This window comes from Pituophis catenifer, unplaced genomic scaffold (genome assembly GCF_029215685.1).
Source record: "Pituophis catenifer annectens isolate HBS135680 unplaced genomic scaffold, rPitCat1.0.hap2 SCAF_2, whole genome shotgun sequence".
In the NCBI taxonomy this organism is placed as follows: domain Eukaryota; kingdom Metazoa; phylum Chordata; class Lepidosauria; order Squamata; family Colubridae; genus Pituophis; species Pituophis catenifer.
In genome coordinates, this window is record NW_027256882.1 from 177,833,271 (window position 1) to 177,857,327 (window position 24,057).

The 24,057-nt window shown below is 44.7% G+C and overlaps 2 long non-coding RNA genes across 2 annotated transcripts in view; both read left to right on the forward strand.

Moving 5' to 3' along the window:
* On the forward strand, positions 1-9,318 carry LOC139310934 (uncharacterized). Its single transcript, XR_011599907.1, has 3 exons — positions 1-108; positions 8,492-8,545; positions 9,253-9,318. It is a non-coding gene; the product is annotated as an uncharacterized lncRNA (long non-coding RNA).
* Positions 9,316-24,057, forward strand: part of LOC139310933 (uncharacterized) — a 25,451-nt gene continuing 10,709 nt past the window's right edge. The window contains exons 1-2 of the long non-coding RNA XR_011599906.1: positions 9,316-9,447; positions 9,986-10,148. This is a non-coding gene — a long non-coding RNA (uncharacterized lncRNA). The remainder of the gene's footprint in view (positions 9,448-9,985; positions 10,149-24,057) is intronic.

The following is a 24,057-nucleotide window of genomic DNA, read 5'->3' on the forward strand; positions in this document are numbered from 1 at the left end:
AAGGTGCCCTCTCTGGCTAGCTCAACAGTGCTTAGCCGTCGCAATAGACGCTCGGGGTGCGGGGGTGGGGAATCCAAGCGCTAGCAATCAACACAACGACCCTCCAAGGTAGGTCGCGATTAACTCTCAATTTGGACAGAGGAGGGCCGAAGTCACCGGGCGAGTTGCAGGTAGCGGCAAGGCTCGAACTTACTGGAGGAAACTCCTTGGATCTTAGTTCAGCCTAGCAAAAACAATTTTTCGGGATTAAATACGGAAGGGGGAGGGGCGTTAATGAGAGTCGGGTCGCTCCTTGTTCATTTAAAAAAAATGCTTGATTGAAATTTACGATAATGAGAGCGATCAAAAGGGCGGGAGTGGGATGGGAGAACAACTACTGGCGGCAACTACTCGCTTATATTAACTGGATCGCAACAGGCTCTTAGACCAACATACCGCTCCTCAGTTTATTGGGCAATAATAGGCTACAAAATTACAGCCGCGCAGCCCAGCAGTTACTTGTATTGTGCTGGCAGAATGCTGAAAGCTTGTTTTCCGTGCAAAAAATGTGAGTGGAACAATAAACGGAATTCTTGCGAGTCTTTTAATGTGGGTAAACCTTAAACAGAATCAAACGAAATGCCAGTTAGAGCGGATTTGTTCCGAAGGTGGGGGGAAAACAAAGCCAAATCTCAGCAAACCCGAAGTTTGGTGAGCAATTGGGAGATTCCACTTCATGAAAACTTGAGGGAGGGATGAGTAGCGTGTTGTTTTGCGGACAGGCGATTCTGACTTCATGATTTTAGCGAGGCTTGGTCCGGACGGTGCTCCAAACCACCACACTCGAAATGCTTTTCATTGTTTTGCCTTCCCCATCGTTGGAACATTGCAAAGAACTTTGCTCTAATGGTCTAGATTCTGGATTCCAGGATTAATCGTGGCATAATTCCTTGGAAAAAGCTGGATATTGCCCTTCTCTTTGCTGCTGCGCGCTCTACGTACTTCCAGCAAACCCCGCCCCCACCGCCGCCTTTGATTAGTTTGTTTGCTTGTTCAATTTCTCAATCTATGTCTCTGGGCAGCCTACAATTCAACGTTTTGGTATTTTCTGTGGGTTTGATATCAGATGAGCAGAGCTTTTTAAGAGACTTCATTAATCATAGCTCCTTGCTAGGGAGATGTGCTTATTTATTTATTAGTTTTGTATGCTACTGAATCTCCCAAGACTTCCAGCAGCTAATAACAATAAAAGCTTGCAATACAAATAATGGGTTGCCAGGTGTCCACTATTTGAGCAGACAGTCCACTTTTTTCACATTATGTTCACTATTTTTTTTCACAAAATAGTGGACATTTTTTTTATTCAAAAGCTTTATGGTGAAATGGTACGTAATCTAAAGCTGTACAGTCTAAGAGAATAAGGATAGGAGAATCGCGTTTTGTCTTTTTTTTTCATAAGTTAGAATGAGACAAAGATTGACTGCTCATTGCAATAATCACATTTTACACAACAGCGCAAAAAATGAATTAAAGCAGTTATCTTTTGATATTGAAAATGTAGTGCTGAAGGTTTTTGCCGAATTTTCGAATTCTGCGAAGAAACGAGAAGAGTTGAAATCATTTTTTGAGTTTTGCGAGTCAGAATTCCATGAGGTTTTGCGCCATGTTCCAACACGTTGGTTAAGTTTGTTTAAAGCGGTCGAAAGACTTCTTTTAAACTGGATACCTCTAAAATCGTATTTTATTTCTCTTGGATCTGATGAGTGCCAAAAGGTTATCTGGAACCTTATTTCGGATCAGGAAAATGAACTTGCAAAGGACGATGAACCAACAATTTCAGAATTGTATTTATATTTCACGCACTTCATGTCAATAATGCAAGACACCCTACTGAAGCTGGAAAGCAAGAAAATTCTTGCATGTGATCTTCACATTATCATGTGTAAGCTGTGTGATTCTTTGCAAAAAAAATACGATGAGCAGTTTTTTGGAATGAAAGTTTTATTTGCCTTACGTAAAAAACATTTGCCTGAGAATGCCGTGCAAAAGTTCAAGAAAGAAGCCATCAACGTGTATCAAAGAGCCATTGCGTACCTAGAAAAGTGGTATAATTTCACCGATTCAGTATATGAGATGCTTAGTTGTTTCAATCTAATTGATCGCAATAATCCTTCAACTTTAAAAGAAATGACGAACATCTGGTTATTATCACCATGGCGAGAAGAACTTCCACCCAACACTCTCTTTGATGAAATTTCTGCCTTAGAAGAAGTTTATGTTCATCTGCAGGGCGATTCATCCCTTGATAAGTGGACGTACTTTTTCAAGAAAGAGCCGGCTCCGAGTTTACTGAAACTGTTCCAGTATTGTGCATCAATTCCGGTATCAAAAGCAAACGTTGAACGAATTTTCAGCGTCATGGGAAATTTGTGGACTGACGAACGTAACCGACTGCTTGTATCAGTTCGAAGTGAACTTTGTATATTTTTTAATATTTCTCAATGTTGTACTGAAATTAAAGAATTATTCCTTAAACACAAAGAATTGATCAAAGCTGCACAGTCAAATAAAAAATACACACGACAGCAAAGTAAAATGTAATTTAATATTTTACATATTATTATAATATATTTGATGTTTTGAATTTTAAGTAAAGTTTTGATGTGATTATTTTAATATGTGTTAAAATGTTTGTAAGAAAATATATAATTTAATTGTAATTTTTTTTTTTTACTACGTAACCCCCCTCCCCCCCACTTGTCCGCTATTTTTTGGAAGCAGACCTGGCAACCCTAATATAGACATATATAAAACAACACATCAGAAAGCAAACCCACAATTGATGAGAACCCTTTACAGGTAATCCTTGATTTATAGCCATTCATTTAGCAATTGTTTGAAGTTGCAATAGCACTGCAAAAAGTGATGTACAAGGGAACCAATGGAAATTCTAGTCCCAATTGGGATTGTAAATCAAGGACTACATTTAGTACCTAAATGTCTTCTGGAAGAGTTGCTTTTTAACCAGACTCCAGGGGGGAACTCTAGAAGGAGCTAGTCTAGCTTCCAAGGAGAGGCTGCCCCAAAGTATGGGGGCATTATTAGAAAGAATCTCCTAGCTCAGTTCCCCACACTTCATGAACATGGTGCACCACTCACAATTTTCTCTGGGGGAATGGGGAGATCCCTTGGATGAGTTGATGAGGTCAGAGAAGACAGTCCTGCAGGCACTTGGGCTGTATGTAATTTTCATACCAGTAGGAAGATACTTGTTTCCCCTTTTAGAAAACCTTAGCTGGATAAGATATCTAAACATTTCTAAGTGAGGCCACTTAAAAACAGCCTGACTGGCTGTTCAGTGCATGAATTTTTAAAGAGAAAATGTATGCATCCTTTTGCAACAACCAGGGCCTGGTGGCTCAGCAGACTGATAGCATTGTGATTAACAACAGCTGTCTGCAATTACTGTAAGTTCGAATCTCACCAGGCTCAAGGTTGACTCAGCCTTCCATCCTTTCTAAGGTAGATAAATTGAAAACCCAGTTTGTGGGGGCAATAAGCTGACTTTGTATAAATATACAAAAGTATGAAGGCTATTGCTTAACGCATTGTAAGCCGCCCTGAGACTCCGGAGAAGGGCGGCATATAAATCAAATTAAAAAACAAAACAAAACAAGTATATCAAAGCCATTAAAAGTCCAGAGAATTAATTCTGTAATACAGATATTACATGCCATTTGTCCCCTCCTTTCTTCTAAAACCCATCCTCCAAAAATCAGACTATTTCTTCCCTCCAAAAGAGGAAAAAAAGGGGGAAGCTTTTTCCTTTTTAATTAGAGTTAATCCTAACATTGCATTAGAATCAGTGTTGAAATCCTACCAGTTCGCACTGATTCGGGCGAACCGGTAGTAATAAAAACTACCGGTTTGGCGAACCAGTAGTAAAAAAAAAGCTATCGGTTCCGACGATCAGCTGTGTCGCACAATTTATATTAACTAGAAAGCAGGAAATCCTGCTTTCTAGTGAATCTAAATAGCTTGGACAGCTGTTCCCCCCTGCTGTTCTACTTATCTTGTTAAGCATCCTTTTTCTACATGAAGTGCGAGTATGGCACGCACTGCGCATGTGTGCACAGCATATGTTTGGTGCTCACTGCGCATGCACATGCATGCAGTGTGTATTTGGCATGCACCACACATCCGCATGCAGCGAATTTGGCATGCACTGCATGCGCATGCAGCGTGTATTTGGTGCGCACTGCACATGCATGCACGCAGCGTGCATTTGGCATACACCATGCATGTATGGGCAGCAAACCGGTGGCATACCGCGGAGGATTTCACCACTGATTAGAATCCATTTTCAGTTCCATGGTTTAATTTAACAGGTGGAACTAGTCCTTTTCACTGCTGAATAATCCTATCTACACATTTTCGATTAGGGAGAAAAATTGCACCCAGATTCGAGTTATTAGGGCAGCGGATGGTTACTTTGTTAGCCAGGAAAGATGGAAATGCCATACATCATTTTAGAAATTCATTGCCAACCAGTCCCTCAGACAAGGCAGCCAAGCGAGACAAATGTTGCTGAAGATCACATCTGGTTTTATTTTTGTCACTGAAATATCACAGAGTAGCTCAATAACACTCTTTTCTCAAGTGCAGCAGCAAATGGAGTTTCCAGCCTAAGCTTCTGACTCAAGAAGAAGAATATCCTAATTCTTATATTATCAAAAGCAACACATCTCACACATGCCTCCTTCCCACAATACATATTGACACTTACTGTAGTCTTGCTTCTTGTGAGAAGGAAAATGTAAGGCAAGGGTGTCAAACTCAAGGCCCGCGGACTGGATCCGTCCCATGGGGTGTTTAGATCTGGCCCACGGGGCTGCCCTGGAAACAACAAAGGACCAGCCTGCAGTGCCTCTGCCAGCAAAAACGGAGCTCTTGAGCTCCGTGCAAGGCCCTCCCGAGCTCCGTTTTCACTAGCAGAGGGTTGCAGGAGGCTGTCGCAGCTGAAAATGGAGCTCAGGAACTCATTTTCATGGCAGAATGCTCAGGCCACCACAAGCACCCCCAACACAAGTGATGTCGAGCTGGCCACACCCACCCTAGCCACGCCCACCCCAGCCCCTCAAGGTCAAACACAACCCTGATGTGGCCCTCAATGAAATCAAGTTAGACATCCTTGATGCAAGAGAACAATGTTTAGGATGTTTAGGAAATGATGGTTGTAGTTTATTCTGGGATACACACAAATGGTCTTTTAAAATTCTTTATCAAGTTTGTGGGCCATGTTTGGGCATGGCAAGATAAAGGGACATCTAGAATTATATATTTTTCTTAATCTCTGTCCACCATTTTTTCATGATTGGCTCATTTTTTAACTTTATCCCTTTTTAAAATTAATTTTAAAAAATTGGCAGGAGCAGAAGGAAGGTGGAGAAAAGGTTAGGTCCCGAAGCTTCAGGTTATGGAGCTATAATTTCTAACATGGTGTTCACAGATAAAGAGCTTTGGGTAGAAGACTAGAGAATTAAATAATACTTTAGAAAGTGCAGTTTTATTTGCTCTTATTACAAGAGCTATATTTTAAAAATATAACGTGAACCTTCAAATTCCAAATGAGTCACTGTGTTTAAAAATAAAATCTTTGAAATTGGCCGGCATGGGATATTCAGTAGACCATGCCTAATATAGACCCTGTCATCTCTGGAGCTGCATCACCAACTCAGTAAGAAATGTCTGTTGAATATTTTTTTTAACTTTTTTATTTATTTGCATGTATTTATTTTATCATACTACTAGACTGCCCCTGTCAAAAAAACCAACAACATGATGTTAGACATCTGGGTTTTTCCCTTGTGATTCTGCCCCATTGATTCTTTTAAAAGGAACTCATGGAGGGGAAGGACTTTTTTTAAAAAAAAACACCCCAATTCCCTGAAGTTCCATGTTTCATAATCAACCTGAGGTACAGCACATCATTCTGAGAAACATCCCCATTGCCATTAGTGTAGGAAATTTTTAAAACACAAGAGGAACAGCTGGTAACCAGCTGCACTTAGAAGACCAATTTCAGGGCACTGACGCTGCTGAGGTCGGCATCAAAGAGAAGTTGAGAAAATAAACAAAACAGTGGTTTTATGGGAAATGGAGGCTTTATAAAACTGGTGTAGCATGAAGTGTAGATCAGCTTATGGAAAGGGCTTTATTGTTTTTTAAAAAAATTATTTAGTTTTTATTAAATCTCTTTAATTTCTTTTCAAGACAATAATCTTTCCTTTTATAGTAAGACAGTATCAGCACAGAATCAAATTCTGTGATATACCAATAAATGAAATCTGAGTCCCATGTAAACACTTTTAAACTTTATATATTCCACACTGTTTTATATGTTCCCCTCTCAGTACTGTCTATGTAATTAGATATTGAGCCTATAAGACAGTTTCTAGGTGCACTACAGTTATGTACAAATTCATACAAATTCAGGTTCTCCTGCTGAACCTGTAGAACAGCGTAACTTTTCAGGCTATTGACTGTTTCTTGAGGATAAGAAATACGATGTCCTCTGTATCACCCTCTTTTCTAGGGTGCATCAGATTCAGAAATGATATTTCCTGACTTGGGCTGGCTCAGGAGGTGTTTTCTGATTTGTCTGCTTTGTGGCTCATTTTAGGCAACCGCTCAACTTGGTTACTATGGGCTCTGGCAGGAATGTCCTCCTCCTTTCCAATCACTGCTCATCGCCACCCATGGCCATTTTCTTTACAAGTTCAACAGTGGTGAAAAGCTGGGCATAGCTGTTGTTGTTTTAGCCACTACATTGAAAAAAAGCATTTTAAAAAAGCAGTACAATAAAAGGATGGATTTGTCTTTATTTGAACCAAGTGTTTTTTTTTTAATTCAGCTACTTTCCTCTTTCAGCCCAAGAGATAGGAAAAATGGTTAAACTATGATACATGTATCTTTCCTTCCCTTCTTTAACTAGTCCAGGAGAGATAAAAAAGCAGACATATCCACCCACCCTAGACTTGCAGAACATCAGGCCATCATAGTAACCAAAGTGGCTCAGGCTGGCTTAATTTCCAACTGGTTTACCAAGGAAATCCCACAGTTTTAAGCTGTAGTGGAGAAAAGTCCTCTGGAAGCTCACCCAGTCCAACTCAGAGTCAACATATGAACCTATATTGTCCCTATAGTTTAATGTTACGAAACCCATGGAAGAATATATCTGTAGGAGGTTGCCACAGTATTCATGCTCTGCTTTTGGGCTTCCTGGAGGGATCTGTCAGGCTGTTCTTATGATACAATGGCAGACTAGACTCTATATGCTGTTGGTTTGACTTAGCATAACTCTTCTTACCTTCTTCTGGTCCAGATTCCTGAATGGCATTTCCAGGGTTGTTCTTGTGCTACGGATTATCCCTGATGATATCTGCAGTGGCAGCTGGAATGTCCTCAATTAGATGGACCCTGGTATTCACTCAGACATGCCAAGTTCTGACATCAGCTCTGGGCTGAAGATTCATACTGTGGAAAGGTCAAACGAAGGGAGACAGATCACATCACAGTCTCTGGGCAAAGCAGGGCCAGATCAAAGCCTGGTTCTATAGCTAGTTTATAATTTCTTAATAAATTAAGGAATTTATGGATGGGATGTATTTCTATATTGATCTATCAGCATGGCATTTTTCCATGCATAGAGACTTTTGAGAACTGTATTTACAGTTTGCATCATGATATGAGTCCACACTATGCCAGGAGAATTATTGGACAGAAATAGCAACCAGGGCCAGACTCCTGGCATTGCTCGCTATCTCAGGATACTCTCCCCCCATTCCACTCTCTTTTTTCTATGATAATAAATATAGCTACTTAGGTAGATTATGTAGGAGTAGTGGCAGGGTGATTGAGAAATGTTTTTAAATAAAATGCTAAAAATAAATGTGAAAATGCAAAGGAAATGAAAATAATACCAAAAATCCTGAAGATGCTGTACCAGATGTTTTTGGCATCTTGTACACTTCATTTGTCCTTTTCATGTTTTTAAAACTTTACAGGATTGAGCAAGCTTCTGTGACTAAAGGCCCAATTACAGCAGCAACTCTCTCACGATTCTACCCAGCCTCCCCCCCACCCTTTTCAGATCATTCCACCACCTCCAGCAATGCTGATAAAATCTGCAAAGAACTTAAAGGAAGTCCTTTTTTTTTCAGGGATTTTTAGAAGGACACTTCCAGTTAGAGAGAAATTATTATTATACATATGTTTAATGGATTATCAGTGGTAGCAAAATAGCTTTGCTTGGAGAAGAGTCACTCATCATTTTCCCCTGTGTCATTCAGCTATCAAACAAAAGGTAGGAGCAATTCAGGTTTTCTTCCTTGTATCAGTGATCATGGCATCTCCCCTGCCAGGTAAGTACTGTACTGTATATGATTGCGTCCACTTCTATCTCTTGATCCTGATTGTACTTGCTGTCTTTTATCTCTCTTTTTATTCCTAGATGTTGCTGGTCATTGATTGAATAGATAAACACAGTTCAAATTTCCTTGTATCAGTGAGTACCAATAGCAAGCATAAGGTCATGTAGTCTAGACTGGGACGATGATGGTGACAAAATGTAAAACCCTGATTTCCCTTTCAGAATTTTGATTTGGGGACTGTCCTACCTCACTCACAGTGTGACCTTTTTCTTAAAAACATATTCACAGGATGGGTAAATACGTGAGTGGTGAGTCAACTCTGAACAGATAGCGCTGGTTACAGCCTACTCTCTTGATTCCCACTCCGCCATGAGCATTGCAGGTTCTTGCTAGCCCCATGGCACGGTCAAGGCTGCAGACATCAAACATCATGGAACAAGTAGTTTCTCGTCTCCTTATGTTTGGGAAACCCCCAATCTTTGTGGTATCAGCCTGTTCACCCACACAGGAATCAAGTAATAATAGCCGCAAGGTAGAGTGGCAGTCACGTTGCTTCAGAAAAATGATGTCATGTCAAGACGCTTCCTGCACCCCCAGCAAAACCGCATCAGGGGCTGCACCTCATTCTTAGATGAATGTGAACGAATTGCTACACTGCTCGCTGTTTGGAACATTTCATTGTCAGAGCAATGAGGTAGCACAATCATAATTGACTGCATGAAAATTCATGCTTACATCCACATTTACTCTATTTTTGAACATCTTCACCAAATGTGCCTTGTGAAATGCAACTTATTCTATGTAGATATGTTTTGATTTTTTTTTTAATTTCATTTTTTAGTAAGGAATGGCATGCGGACTTGGATAGGTGTCTGGCTTGTCAAGATTGGGTCATATTCTTTCCAACTATAAACTGAACAAAATCCTAGTCTGAGATCAAGAGGTGCCTTGACACTAAGTTCAAAAGTGCTTTCCTTGGAACAGGTTGGACTGACTTACTCAACCCAAGATAATGGAGAGAAGACTCCAGACAGAGGTTAGAATAAACTATTATACGACTGAAAAAGTCTCATAGTTCAGCTTTGCATGTGGGATCTTGGTAGCAAATCAAATTCTTGAAGTTCAAAGGGCATCCAATGCATGCCTTCCTTCAGTTTCTCATTCCAATAAACAATCCTATAAAAGTAAGATGGGCTCAGAAAGAGTGAATGTTTCAAAACCCCACTTGTGTTTCAATGGCCAAGATGGACCTGAACCTGGCTCTCTTGGTCTTAGTACCACCTAATTCTTTTTGTGTCTGCCAATCAAGCTGCCAGTCTTTTCATGGATATTGGCATTTATTGGCTAATTATTGAGAAGCTGATGTCTCCCGAGCACTGGTCAATCTTAGGCCACCTTAGCCAGCTTTTTTCCCAGTTTAAAGGAATTGCTTTCAGCTCTTGCCAAATTGGTTTTCAGAGCTTGGCTGGGATAGAAAAAGACAATGTGAGGATTTGAATACACAAGGCCGTTTTCTATCTGCTCAGGCTGCTTGAAAAATGTGGTGGCTGCCTTTTGTTCTTGGTGTTTTGCAGGATGGAGAGAAACTTTGCCCAAAGATGTGAAATCCCCCAAAGTCAGCAAATGCTCAGTTTCTGATAAACTGGATCAATCCTAGCAGGAACTTTATAGCTCTTTTTTCAGATGTCACATCAGAATATCTTTGGCATTCACAGAGGCAACATCAACACAGCCAAAGTGAGTACAGTATAAGTATTCCAAAAGAGGGAGGAGAACTCTATTCCCAGTGATCCAAAGAGACTTGAAAGTGCATGGATAATATAATATCTTTGAGGGCAAGCAGGGGGACCTTTAGTATCCTACAGTGTGTTTGGTTGTGGTCTTCCATGAGCAGCAGGACCAGAGTTACACTTAAATTATACAATTTATCTTCATTGCACAAATAAGCTTTTCTTGCTGCAGAACTGATCTTAGCTAATGGAAAAAAATTGGAGAACACAGACCTGATTATGTTCCATTTTACAGATAAAGAACTGAGGCTAAATGTAGGATTATCTTTCTAGAGTAAAGGGAGTTTTGGATTTCTAATTGCCCTGGCTCTCTGCCTTCGCCTGTGAAGATTCTCCAGGGACAATCAACTCATTCTTGGATAAAGACCTGCAGCTGGTCACTTCTCTTGAGGTGCCTGCTTGATTATGATGATGGGATGCATCCAGGAAGAAAGAGCCCTACCCCAGCATCATTGACGGAGCCATGCGTAAATGTCTGTAGGAGAACAATAGGCTCCTAGTGTGCCTGTGTCTGCCTCAGGGAAACTGTTTGTAGGAGTTCAATAAGGGTGTATGTGGGGCAAAGAGAAAGAGGCCTCTCTTTTGCATGGTCCACATAGAAAGAAAAAAAACCCTACACTGTGCATGCATGAAAAAATAGGGTCAGAGCACATCGTTTGCTGCTCCAAGAGGCTGCCCCACCAGAGCTGAAATGCCCAGAATCTCTTGCCATAACAAGCTAAGGCTTCCACAAGTCCAGAAAGAGCAGCTCTCCCAATATTTTTCACCCAGCAATTGACATTCAAAGGTAGACTCCTTATCTGTAAGAGTTTAGTAAGGTGAAGAGTAGTGAGACTACGGAGAAGAGCTCTTTCATTTCAGGGAAAGACCTGTGCAAAATGGAAGGTGAGATTTTTAAGAATCTCTGAAGAGTAAGCGGTGACCCTTTGTCTGGTTTTGAGAGATCTGAGAAGCAAAATGTTTTCAGTTCGAAATCCACTGTGTTAAGACCAAGTCAGTATTATTGGAATAAGTGTCTTGGTTCTACAAGCAAACAGGTTGGCACTGTACTGGATACAGTACTGGATGAGCAAAGATATAGAATAGAGCAGTGTTTCTCAACCTTGGAAGCTTGAAGATGGGTGGACTTCAACTCCCAGAATCCCCCAGCCAGCGCTGCTGGCTGGGGGATTCTGGGAGTTGAAGTCCACCCATCTTCAAGCTACCAAGGTTGAGAAACACTGGAATAGAGTTCCAGAACTAAGCTGCAAGATTCAAAATAGCCACCAGATGATGCCAAGTTATCCAATCTCTCTTTACTACCACGGTGTGGCCATCTGGAGCTCTGCAGATCTGACAGTTGTGGTGTAAAGGCTTTGTAAAACCCATCATGTGGAAGGAATTGAAATACTGGTTAGTCAGTCGTAAGCAACCAACTTTCTACTTAGGCTCCTTAGTCTAAGGCCAAGGAACATAATACACATTCACATCATACTGTATCTGCAGAGACTAGAGCTAGAGCTGAGCTACACAGGATCAGTAAGAAGATGTCATGTAAATCACTGAACTCTGTTGTTCAGAATACAGAGAGTGGTAAAAAAAAGTTCTTCCCGGAAAGAGACTCCTGGTATTTGTAAAACTAGATGAGAATGTGAAGTTTGAGATATTACAAAAAGAGATATTTCATAAAAAGCTACAACAAGAAAAAAATAAATTTGAATGTCCAGATACTGTGATTAAGCCTCTTGGTGTGGCTCTGCTGAGCTTGTAACAACTCTAATTCTGTAATTCATCACCCCATAGTTAAGCTAGAACTGCTTTCCTATGATCACTTATTCTTCTTCTCAACAAATATACAACAAGGGGCTCTTGTTTTTCACTAACAGTAATTCATGGAAGATTGCTCTCTTCGTCCTAGTGTAGAGCTTCACAAAACCAACATGTGTTTAGATAGTTTAGATAAGACCAAAATGGAAATGTTATTCTTCTCATAGCTGTCTCTTTCTTAAATGCATGCTCATCCCTGGAAGGAAAAAAAAAATAATTTTTCATTCTCTGCGTATTCTGAAGAATTTATTCCTTTCATGCCAAAGTTGATTTCTTTTTAGTCAGTGAGGTGGAAGTGGATTTTTCATTGGTGATTTTTGCACATGGAATGATTGTATTATCTGCTCCTCGTGGTCCCAATACTTACATGTAAACAATGTTAGTTTTAATAAGCAGCTTCCTCTAAGCCATTTTATTTTTTTCTCATTTAGTACAGCTGAAAAATTATTCCTGTTCTTCTGAAAAGGGCAAGGTTTAAATCAAATATTTCATTTCATCATGTTCTTTCTTTCCAGCTGTTGTGCTTTTTATAGAATCAAACAAAACAAACAGGCACTCACGAAACAAAACAAAACAAAAAACAGATAAAAAGGAACCAGCAAATGATCCCCTATCATTGGGGGAACAGGAACTCATGTTAACAGGCTATCTGTCATTAATTCCACAAATGCAAAGCAGAAAGCAAAACCCAAAAAAGTTTAAAGAAAGGAAATAATGATGAAACAACTTTTAAAATTGTATTGATGTTTTGCCTATCCAGTCAGGCAGCTGGCATTGCATTGTATTTTATTGCAAAATTATTACCAAATCAGGTTTAAACAAACAAGAAAGTAATGCAGCTGTCTGTAATGAAGTCATCTGCATTTTCTGTAAAAAGAAACTGAACAAAGGCTAAGAAATCCTGGATAATCTTGACTCATTTTCCTATTCTATTCCTAGTATTGTAACTCAAAAAAGCACTTATTTTAAGAAAATTACTTCAGTACAATGATTTTCCATGTGATTTCATTTTTGGTTTGAATCAGTCTGCTAGATAACCACATCTGTCCTTCAGATCAGAATTGATTAGTGACTTCTTTTTAGTGACACAATATTAATTATCTTCTCTAGTCACCCAAGCAAGAGAGGTTAAGTCCAGCATGCAAACTAAGGGCAGTCCCACAATGATATCCTGAAACTGCTGTTCTCCCATGGCAAAAATTATTGGAAAGTCAGCTGACATAAAACCCTACTGTCCAGATTTCAGTCCATGTCTCAAACTTAGTTTAGTTGAAATGCACTAACCTGAGATTCATTAAATCGAGAGTTTACTGTCTCTCTATAATTCCATGGAAAATCTAGAATGCTTCCCACTTCAGCACAGAAAGAAAATCTTCTGGGATATTGATGTGAAGAAATGAATATTAAAAATAAAAATTAGAAAGTACTGCGCTAGCAATTATTAGGAGAAATGCAATAGACGTCTTGCTATTTTTGTACCTCTGAATCAGTTTTTACTCTTAATGACTGGACAAGTCCCAGTGGTTTTCTAGGCAAGGTTTTTCAAAAGAAGTCTGCCATTGCTTCCTTCCTAGGGCTGAGAAAGAATGACTGGCCCAAGGTCACCCAGCTGGTTTTGTGCCAAAGTGGGGCTAGAGCCCATAGTCTCCTGTTTGCTAGCCTAGTGTCTTAACCATTACACCAAACTGGATCCCACAATAGATATCTACAAAACTAAAATCCATATATAAAACTATTTGGAACTGGTTCTGTAATTGTGGATTTGATAGTAGAGTTTTCCAATGTCTCTAAGGAGCCCATGTAATGCTTGAATGGTTCTTTGCAAAGTGTATGTTAATGTGTCTCTGTGGAAACTGGGACTCTGGTTTCTCTTGCAGTTCACACCAAAAGCCATTGTAGGCAACGGCCAATGACTGAAGGGGAGGAGCAGGCCCATAGCAACCTCTGCTGGCCAATAAGAGCTCAGCAGATGACAGACATCTGACCAAGACTGAAGGGCCATACAATGCTTGTATGTCAACATTTATGTCAGGTGAAAACAGAAAACACTGTTTTAAAACCAAAACATCTAAGGAACACTTTTTGCTGCCTGTACAATGGACTGGAGATGAATCAAAGACAGCATCATGAGGTCCTGTCCTCTAAAAGTGGTTATTGTGACATCTCGATCTCACTCTATGAACTGAAAATGACCCCTACATATTTCCATACATTTCTATCCTTGCTTTGTTCTATTCTCATTCTCTATCCTTGTTTCCACTATTTCCATCCATCATGTCATACATTGTTTTTTTTTTCCTTTAAACTTCTCACTTCTCTTGTTTTGAGGATCTCAACAGCACCATCCAATCATGACTTTCTTGATTTTCCCCTTCCTCTCAGCCATTCACTCTTCCTGCACATGTTATTTTTCCATAAAATCATAGAATCACAGGACTGGAAGAAACCTTGGAGATCGTTTAGTTCAATCCCCAGCCCAAGGCTGGAGTCCTTATACAATCCCAAACAAATGGATGTCCAGTCTTTTCTTGCAAACCTCCACTGATGGGACACCCACAACTCCAAGGCAAGCTGTTCTATTGGTTAATTGTTCTTAAAGGGAAAGGGAAAGGTTCTCCTCACACATATGTGCTAGTCATTCCTGACTCTAGGGGGTGGTTCTCATCTCCATTTCATAGCCAAAGAGCTGTCCGAAGACATCTCCGTGGTCGTGTGGCCGGCATGACTAAACACCAAAGGCACATGGAATGCTGTTACCTTCCCACCAAAGGTGGTCCCTATTTTTCTACTTGCATTTTTTACATGCTTTCAAACTGCTAGGTTGACAGAAGCTGGGATAAGTAATGGGAGCTCACCCCGTTACGCAGCACTAGGGATTCGAACCGCTGAACTGCTGACCTTTCAATCGACAAGCTCAGTGTCTTAACCACTGAGCCACCGCATCCCTTGTTTTTTGTCCATTGTTCTTACTGTTAGGAAATTCCTCATTTCAAGGTTGGATCTCCCTCTGATGAACTACCACTCCTTGTTTCTTGTTCTGCCCTCAGGTGCTATGGAGGGTAATCAATGCCCTCTTCCTTGTGAGGCCCTTCAAGTATTGGAAGACTGTATCATGTTTTATCTAATGAATGAATTATCTTCATTAAGCTAAACATACTTAGTTCCTTTAGCTGTTCATCAATTTAAGCCTCCAAATCAAGATCCCCTTGTCATCTTTTGCTTTTCTCTAAACTCTTTCTAGAGCCTCAGCATCTTTTTTGTATCATGGTGCTTGGAATTGTTAGCAGTATTCCAAATGAGGCCTCACTGGTGCAATATAGAGTAGTACTACCACTTTTCATGATCTGTTCATCCATCCTAGGACTGCATTAGCTTTTTTGGCAGTGAGCACACTGCTGACTCATACTAAAGCTGTGCTCCACCAGGACACCTAGCTCCCTCTCACAGGTACTACTGTTGAGCCAGATAATGCCCATCCTGTATCTGTGCATCTGGTTTTTCCTGCCTAAGTGCAGGACCTTACTTTTCTCACCACTGAACTGCATCGATTTGGATAAAGCCCAATGCTCAAGTCTGTCAAGATCCTTCTGAATCTTAAGTCTCTCTTCCAAAGTGTTTGCAATTCCCCCCAGCTCGGCCTCATCGGCAAATTTGATGAGCTCTCCTTCAATCCCCTCATCTAGCTCATTTATGAAGAGGTGACATTTATTAATATGCTCCCCCTCATTTCTCTTCTTTCCAAACCAAACCACCTCTATGTATTTCTTTTGAAATTGTCACTGGCTTTTGTATTTAACCACATTAATTCAGTCTGATCTCTTCTAGTTTACCACATATATTTCCTAAATATACCATTACAACTGTATTCAACTTATTTTTATATTTCTCCTAATGTAGTCAGTTTTCATATCTATATAATGTGTCCTGATGTAGTCAGTTTTTGTATATGTATATAATCTACTTCTTGGCCTGGAGGTTGCTGAAATGGTGTAGCACACTCTCGTACATAAATATTTTGGTTTATTTTGACCAAAATAAACTTATTTTGTAGTATGCGTTCTTTGCCACAGACCACATACTACAAGTTTCTTTCCACCAATTTGTGCATTTAATTTTTCTATATTACTTTCCCCATCTCATATATATTAGTCCTTTGGGTTCAGAAAAGATGTGCAGTTCCTCTGTGGATATGGAAGTGACTCTGCACTCCCAGTTTGGAAGCATGGAGTCTAGCACAGTCAGGGCAAGTCTAATAGGACTGGAGCGAGCACACAACCCACAACCCTGTTTTACCCTATTGGAAATGGCAAATGTACCTGATGTATCACTGTTGTAAAGAACCTTCCTATCATTCTATTCTGGAGTAGCTGAATCAACTTCACACATTTCTTTGGGCATTCATAGCATCTCAGGATGATCCAGAAGGGCTTCCTGTTTACAATCAAACGCCTTTGTCAGGTCAATGAAGACAGAATACAGAGGTGTATTCTGCTCAATGCACTTCTGGACTTGCCACATGGCAAATATCATGTTTGCAGTACTCTGTTCTAGCTGAAAGCCACACCACTCTTGGAGGTTTCTTTCTGAGACAGTGCCAAATCTGTTTAGGAGAACGGGGGCAAAGATCCTGCTTGCCCTGGACAGCAGTGAGATACCTCTGAAGTTTCCACAGTCTGATTTGCTTCTCTTGTTTTTATAGAGACCCACAATGAGGGGATCATAGATCATCAGCTGTGTTATGTCCTTATAAGGACATCCGCCCGGATTGGCTGCCAGCCATCTGGCGGGAAAGTTTGAATCCCTGTCGGGGCGGTGCGACTGCCGGAGCAAATATAAGGAGAGCTCCGGCAGCGCGCGGCCAGTCTTGTCTTGTCTTTTTTGTAGCTAATAAAGTTACTAAATGTATCGAGCTGGTCACGTCTTCATTTCCTGCGCCTGATCTAACACTGGCGATGAAGGACTAGAGAAGAGAACCTGAGCAAGACTCGTGGCACGATCGCCAACCGAGCTGAAGTCACTCAACCGCAGCGACCTTCAGAATGGCAAACCCGCAAGCTCCGATTGCCTCGCTGAACCCATTCGACCCGGCACGAGAGAAATGGAGGTCGTACATGGTCAGATTCTGGCAATTCCTGCAAGGGAATGGATACCAGAACCTCGACGATGAGCGAAAAAGAGCCCTCTTCCTGGCTCACTGCGGGTCCGATGTCCTAGAAATGGCAATTGACCTCATGGCGCCCAGGGACATTGAGGAGATGTCCTGGAATGACCTGCAGGAAGTCCTACAGGAGCACTATGCACCCACAGGCACCCCGATCGCCAACAGGTTCACCTTCCAACAGAGAAACCAACGGGAAGGTGAATCCATCAAAGAATTTGTGGCAGCGCGCCGCCAAATCGCTGCCAATTGCGAATTCGACAACGTGGATAATGCCATCCGGGACCGCGTTGTTTTCGGAATGCGGGATGTGGGTCTTCAGAAGAAGTTCCTGAGCCGAAAGAGGATCCCACTCAAGGAAGTCCTCGAAGAAGCCACAGCTGCCGAAACATCCGAAAAAGCAGCTGCCGCGATGGTGAAGGCAAGAGGGATCCACAAGATCCACAAGTCCGGCCTGAACTCATCAGATGACTCGACCACACCATCAGAGTCTGATGAGGAAATGGCAGTCCACAAGGTTTCCCGCCCTCCCAGGCGGGAAAACCCTCAGCATGGCGACCGGGGGGAACGTTGCGGCAGTTGCAAAGGCAACCACCCCAGGGCAACCTGCAGATGGAGAGACGCAACCTGCTGCCGCTGTCTGAAGAGGGGACACATCGCCGAGGCCTGCAGAGCAGCAGATCCAGCCCCGGAACCACCCAGGCCAAGATTCCGCGAGAACCGCAGAGAAACCCAGAGGACATCCAAACGGTCCTCGAACCAGTTCCGGCGTGGAGAGGAGGAATATCCCCACAACAGAGCAGTGCACCAGACCACCATCGCCCACACGAACGACGAGGGTGCCACCAAGTTCCACGTGACACTATTGGCAGAGGGGTCACCATGCAAGATGGAAGTAGACTCCGGGTCCGCCTACTCCATCATGGACTGGCAGCATCTGAAGCATCTTAAGCCATCCTGCAAAAAGACCCAGCTGAAACCCCCGAAGTCGAGGCTCGTGGACTTCAGCGGAAACCCCATCGGAGTCCTGGGCAGAACCACCATCCACATCAAATTCAAGGATTTCCAAGGCGAGCTTCCCATCACAGTCGTGGAGAACAGCCGACCAAACCTGTTAGGAGTGGAGTGGTTTAAGCCGCTGGGGCTATCCATCGAAGGCATCCACCAAATTCACAGGGATGAACTCGACAACCTCATCGAAGAGTTCAAACAAGTCTTCGATGGTAAACTGGGGAAATTTGTGGGAAGGCCAATCTCCTTTAATCTGGACAAGGGAATCACCCCAATTAGGCTTAAGCCCCGCCAGGTTCCGTTTGCCCTGCGGCCGAAAGTAGACGAGCAGCTGGATAAGCTGATCGCCCAGGGTGTCCTGGAACCGATCGATCATGCTTCATGGGAGACCCCCATTGTGACCCCACTGAAGCATGATGGGTCTGTGCGCATCTGCGCCGACTACCGTTGTACCATCAACAAGGCGTTGGCACAGAGCGCATACCCAGTCCCAGTAGTGCAACATCTGCTGCATTCCCTGGGATCTGGCTCAATTTTTGCGAAACTGGACCTGGCCCAGGCTTACCAGCAACTGCCAGTGGATGAAAAAACGGTGGAGGCACAAACAATTGTCACGCACAGGGGGGCATTCAAATGCAACCGCCTCCAATTTGGAGTCAGCGCTGCCCCCGGCATTTTCCAATCTATGATGGAACGCCTTCTCCAAGGCGTTCCAGGGGTGGTGCCTTACTTTGACGATGTGCTAATCTCCGGAGACTCACAAGCACAACTCCTTGAAAGGCTCAGGCTTGTCCTGCAGCGATTCAAGGCCAAGGGCTTGAGGGTCAGGCGTGATAAGTGCATCCTAGGAGTACAGGAAGTCGAGTTCCTGGGCTATCTCATAGATAGTACTGGCATCCACCCCACCAAATCAAAAGTGAAAGCAATCCATGAAGCTCCAAGCCCAAAAAACAAAACGGAACTTCAGGCATTCCTTGGGTTGCTTAACTTCTATGCCATCTTTCTCAAACAGAAAGCCACAGTTGCTGAGCCACTCCACCGCCTGCTGGGGAAAGCGGCTTCCTGGAAGTGGGGCCAAGAAGAGGAAGCAGCATTCCGAGCCATAAAAGGACTGTTAACTTCCAAAAGCGTCCTCATCCAGTACAACGAGACGCTCCCCATCAAGCTGACTTGCGATGCGTCGCCATACGGGATGGGGGCAGTCCTCAGCCACGAACTGCCCAACGGCGCTGAAGCCCCAATTGCATATTTCTCTAAAACCATGTCCGGTGCGGAACGCAACTACAGTCAGCTGGACAAAGAAGCCCTGGCCATCGTTGCAGGAGTGAAACGATTCCATGAGTATCTCTACGGGAGGAGTTTCATCATAGTCACCGATCACAAGCCACTCCTGGGGCTCCTCGCAAGCGACCAACCCACCCCGACCTTCATGTCCCTGCGAATGACGAGATGGGCCATCTTCCTAGCTGGCTACTCCTACAGGCTCGTGCACCAGCCAGGCACAGCCATAGGAAACGCCGACGCGCTGAGCAGATGCCCATTGAAGGATCCTGTAGAAGACCCAGCCCCCACGCTCCACCTATTCCACATAGATGACGACGCCAGCTATCCAGTCTCATCCGCAGATGTGGCCGTCCACACCCAAAAGGACCCCACACTCCGCCAAGTGAAGTCCTGGATCCTCAGGGGGTGGCCATCTGAGAAGACGGAGCAGAGGTTCAGCCCGTTCGCCAGGAAGCAGAAGGAGCTGTCCACCATGAAGGGCTGTTTGCTATGGGGAGACAGGGTGCTGATCCCAAGCACTCTGCAACGGCGGACGCTAGAAACTTTACATAAAGGGCATCCGGGCATCGTCCGCATGAAGGCCCTGGCACGGAGTTACGTCTGGTGGCCCTCACTGGACAGAGACATTGAAGAGTGGGTCTCCAGATGTGACCCATGCCAAGAAGTACGCCCAGCGCCGCCACAAACCGAGACAGCAAAGTGGGAGACCCCCCGCAACCCCTGGTCACGGATCCACATCGACTTCGCGGGTCCGATGCAAGGGCGACACCTCCTCATCGTGGTAGATGCCTTCTCCAAGTGGCTCGAGGTGATATCCATGGCATCTACCACAACAGAAGCAACGATCCGGGCCCTGCGCCGCCTCTTCGCCACCCATGGCCTACCGGATGTGCTGGTCTTCGACAATGGCCCCCAACTCACATCCCTGGCCATGGAATCATTCCTGGCAGGACTGGGCATCCGCCATGCCCTGTCTGCCCCATACAGGCCGGCTGGGAACGGACAAACGGAACGGATGGTGAGACTCACCAAGGAGGCACTCACCAAGATGGGCACGGGAGACTGGCAGGAACGGATAGACAACTTCCTCTTCACCCAGCACATCACGCCGCATGCCACCACCCACAAGAGCCCGGCCGAACTGCTGATGGGCAGAAGGTTGAGGTCACCCTTGGACCGGCTGCACCCCCAATACAGCCCAGAAGTGACCGCAACAGCCAGCCGCCCGCTTCGCGCCTTCAGCAAGGGAGATTCAGTTTTCGCGCTGAATTTCAACGGCTCTCCTAAGTGGCTGAAGGGGAAGATAGACAGCACAACTGGCCCAAAGTCCTACACCGTGGAGCTGGAAGATGGACAGGTCTGTTGATGTCACATCGACCAGCTCCGGAAAAGGTGGGGGGGAGCGCACGAAAACCAGCCTGACGAGGGAGGCCTACAACACCCCGATGAGGTAGGCCTACAACACCCCGGCGAGGTAGGCCTACAACACCCAGGCGAGGTAGGCCTACAACACCCTGGCGAGGTAGGCCTACAACACCCCGACAAAGTAGACCTACCACACCCCTGCGAGGCAGACCACCGCCATCCCGACGAGGCCGGCCAAACACACTACCAGGCACTGTCACGTCGACAGTCCAGCAAGGTAGACCGGGGCCAGCCGCATGGGGGATGGCAACACCAACCCAGCGAGGTGGGCACCCGGCATGACAGGGCAAGGGACTACCAACCCAGCCCCCGAGTAGACCGGGACCTGCCCAGAGGGGAAGCATCGCACCCCGCCAGTGAAGGCAGCCGACGCCAGCCCGGCCAGGGAGACCTCCGCTCCAGGCGAGTAGACCGGGACCCAGCCAAGATGGGCACCCCACTACCCATGGGTGAGGGTGGCACATGACTCCCCGGTGAGGAGGACCCCCGCCCAACACAGAAGACAGCCCGGCAACAACAACCCGACCCAGATGACCCCAGTCACCAACCGGCAGTAGACCAGGGACTAGGGCGAAGGGAAAGCCGACAACAACCCGACCAGGGAGACCTGCACCACCCCGGCAGGGGAGACCTCCGCCGATCCGCAGAGGTAGCCCCTCAACAACATCCCGACCAGGTTGACCACCGCCGACCCGACGGGGTAGGCCAATGCCAGCCCGACCAAGGGGACCTGCGCCACCCCTGCGAGGTCAGACAACACGACACGAGCTAACACCACCCACAGCTGGCAGACCGGACCCGAGGGCACCGATCCGAACCACCCCCCAGACGACAACAAGCCGAACCGCAGCCGAACCGCAGCGCCCGGGAGACCGGGGAGGAGCAAGTGACAGCCTGGGACTTACCGAGACTCAGACGCTCTTCCCGGGTCGGAACCGAGCAACCGCGACGAGACGATAGATCCACAGGCCAGGAGGAAGACCACCAGAACCAGCCATCCAAGGTCTGCGGTCCGGCTGGAGGCGCTGAGGGTGACCCCGCACACTCGCCAGCCGAACCGAGCACGGTTCCGGGGAGGGAACCAGGAGACACAGGAGCCCCGTCCGTCCAGGTCGGGGACGAGGAAGAAGTGAGACTGCGCAGGTCAACTAGGGTGCCGAGGCGTCCTACGTACCTGCGTGATTACGTGACTTTCATTGATGAGAATTGACAGTTCCCGGACTAAGAGGGGAGGAGTGTTATGTCCTTATAAGGACATCCGCCCGGATTGGCTGCCAGCCATCGGGCGGGAAAGTTTGAATCCCTGTCAGGGGGCGGTGCGACTGCCAGAGCGAATATAAGGAGAGCTCCGGCAGCGCGTGGCCAGTCTTGTCTTGTCTTTTTTGTAGCTAATAAAGTTACTAAATGTATCGAGCTGGTCACGTCTTCATTTCCTGCACCTGATCTAACAAGCTGTCTCTCCTCTGTGGACTAAATGTCTTCCAAGATGTCTTGAAATGTCTGCAAGGTGTTTGGACTGGTGCTTTGTAGATCTTAGCAGGAATCGCATCCTGCCCTGTTGCTTAATTTGACCTCATCTGCAAGATCACTTTCTTGATCTCATTACTAGAGGAAGGCATGTTTAGTGCATACAAGCTAAGGAATTTGCTGTAAGACATCAAATCCATGATCAGCTATGGATGGCCGATTGAATAAGTTGGGAAAGTGTTCAGTCCAGCAATTTTTCAGTCCTTCCTAGTCTTTGATCAAGCTTGACCCATAGGTAACAGTAAAGGGCAGCATTCCCCTTACCATAAGGACCATACACAGATTTTATGGCACAGAAGAACTTCCTGACAGCATGCATGTGTACATAGTGTTCCACCTACTCAACCTACCTGTCACCATTCATCCTGCATTCCTCACAGTTCCATCTGTGCTTTGGACTGCAGCTGCTTAAAGTTGTCTTACTTTGAGACAGATGATGGAGCGTTCTGTCAATCTGCATAAGGCCTACTTCTTGGCCTGGAGGGCTGCTGAAATGGTCTTGTGGTTTCCATCAAGCCCAATTTTGATGTGCCCAGGTTTTCAGTACAAATACACAAGTCTGCATAATGGCATCTTTAGACTGCGTCCACTTTACAGAACAGGATCCTACAAGTGGTAAATTGCCTGAGAGTTTTTCATTAACTATGTCTTGGAAGTATTGAACTTGGTCTGGGTCCTGTAGTCTGCCAATGTTAAATTATTTTCTAACCGTCCTTGGTTGTTTATAATATAAAGGGAATGTGTTTAGATTGAGGAACAATTGGACCAGCCTATGATCTGTTCAGTACTAAGTCTCGGCCTCGTCTCTCGTCCGGTTCGTGTGGCGTCAAAAAGGACCAATAAGCAAGCAATGTTGGGTTGCAAAGGTTTACTAAAGGTCTAAGCAGCAGCACAGCCAGAAGAACAGAACAAGCCAGATCACGGGGTTAAAGTCAGCGCTGCGCGCAATCGCCATGCAGTGCTATTTATTCCCTTCCCGGATCTTAAACCATCATCCGGTATGCCTCCCACACACATCCCATCAGCTGTTCAGCGGGCTTCGCTTCTCCCGCTCATCAATGTCGGCGCTCCGTGAACGTCACTGGCCGGCGCCAACAACTTTAGGATTTGGAAGCTGTGCCGATCTCATCAAGGCTGCATGCTGCTCAGCGTTGGACACAGCTGTTCGCCACTCGGATCTCCCTCCGCCGTCCCAGGCATCCAGGTGGGTATTGCTGATGCTTCGACTCCCGCAGCCCCCCAGAGATGGCGAGTCCCAGCCAGGTCTCGACACTCAGCACCCTGCATGGCACGAGTGATAGTGATGTCTTTACATACTCTGTCATAGTCAAATAGGTGCCAATGTTTGGATCTGGAATGCAAAGAGGTAGTTTTACACTTGCTTGGAAGTCAGAACATTGTGTCAGTGATGCATAGATTGTGTTCAGTGTATTTGCTCAGAAGTAGCAGGTCATTACCATTTAGTTTTCCAACATCATGTCTCCCAAGGACTCTGTTCCAGTTGTTACTGGCTGTCCCCACACTAGCATTGAAATCACTCAGAATCACGAGTTTGTTGCTGGCTGTGGGTTGTTCAAATAATCTGGTTTAGGTCATTGTATGTACAGCCTTCCATATCTTCATCTGGACTCATGAGAGTTGATGC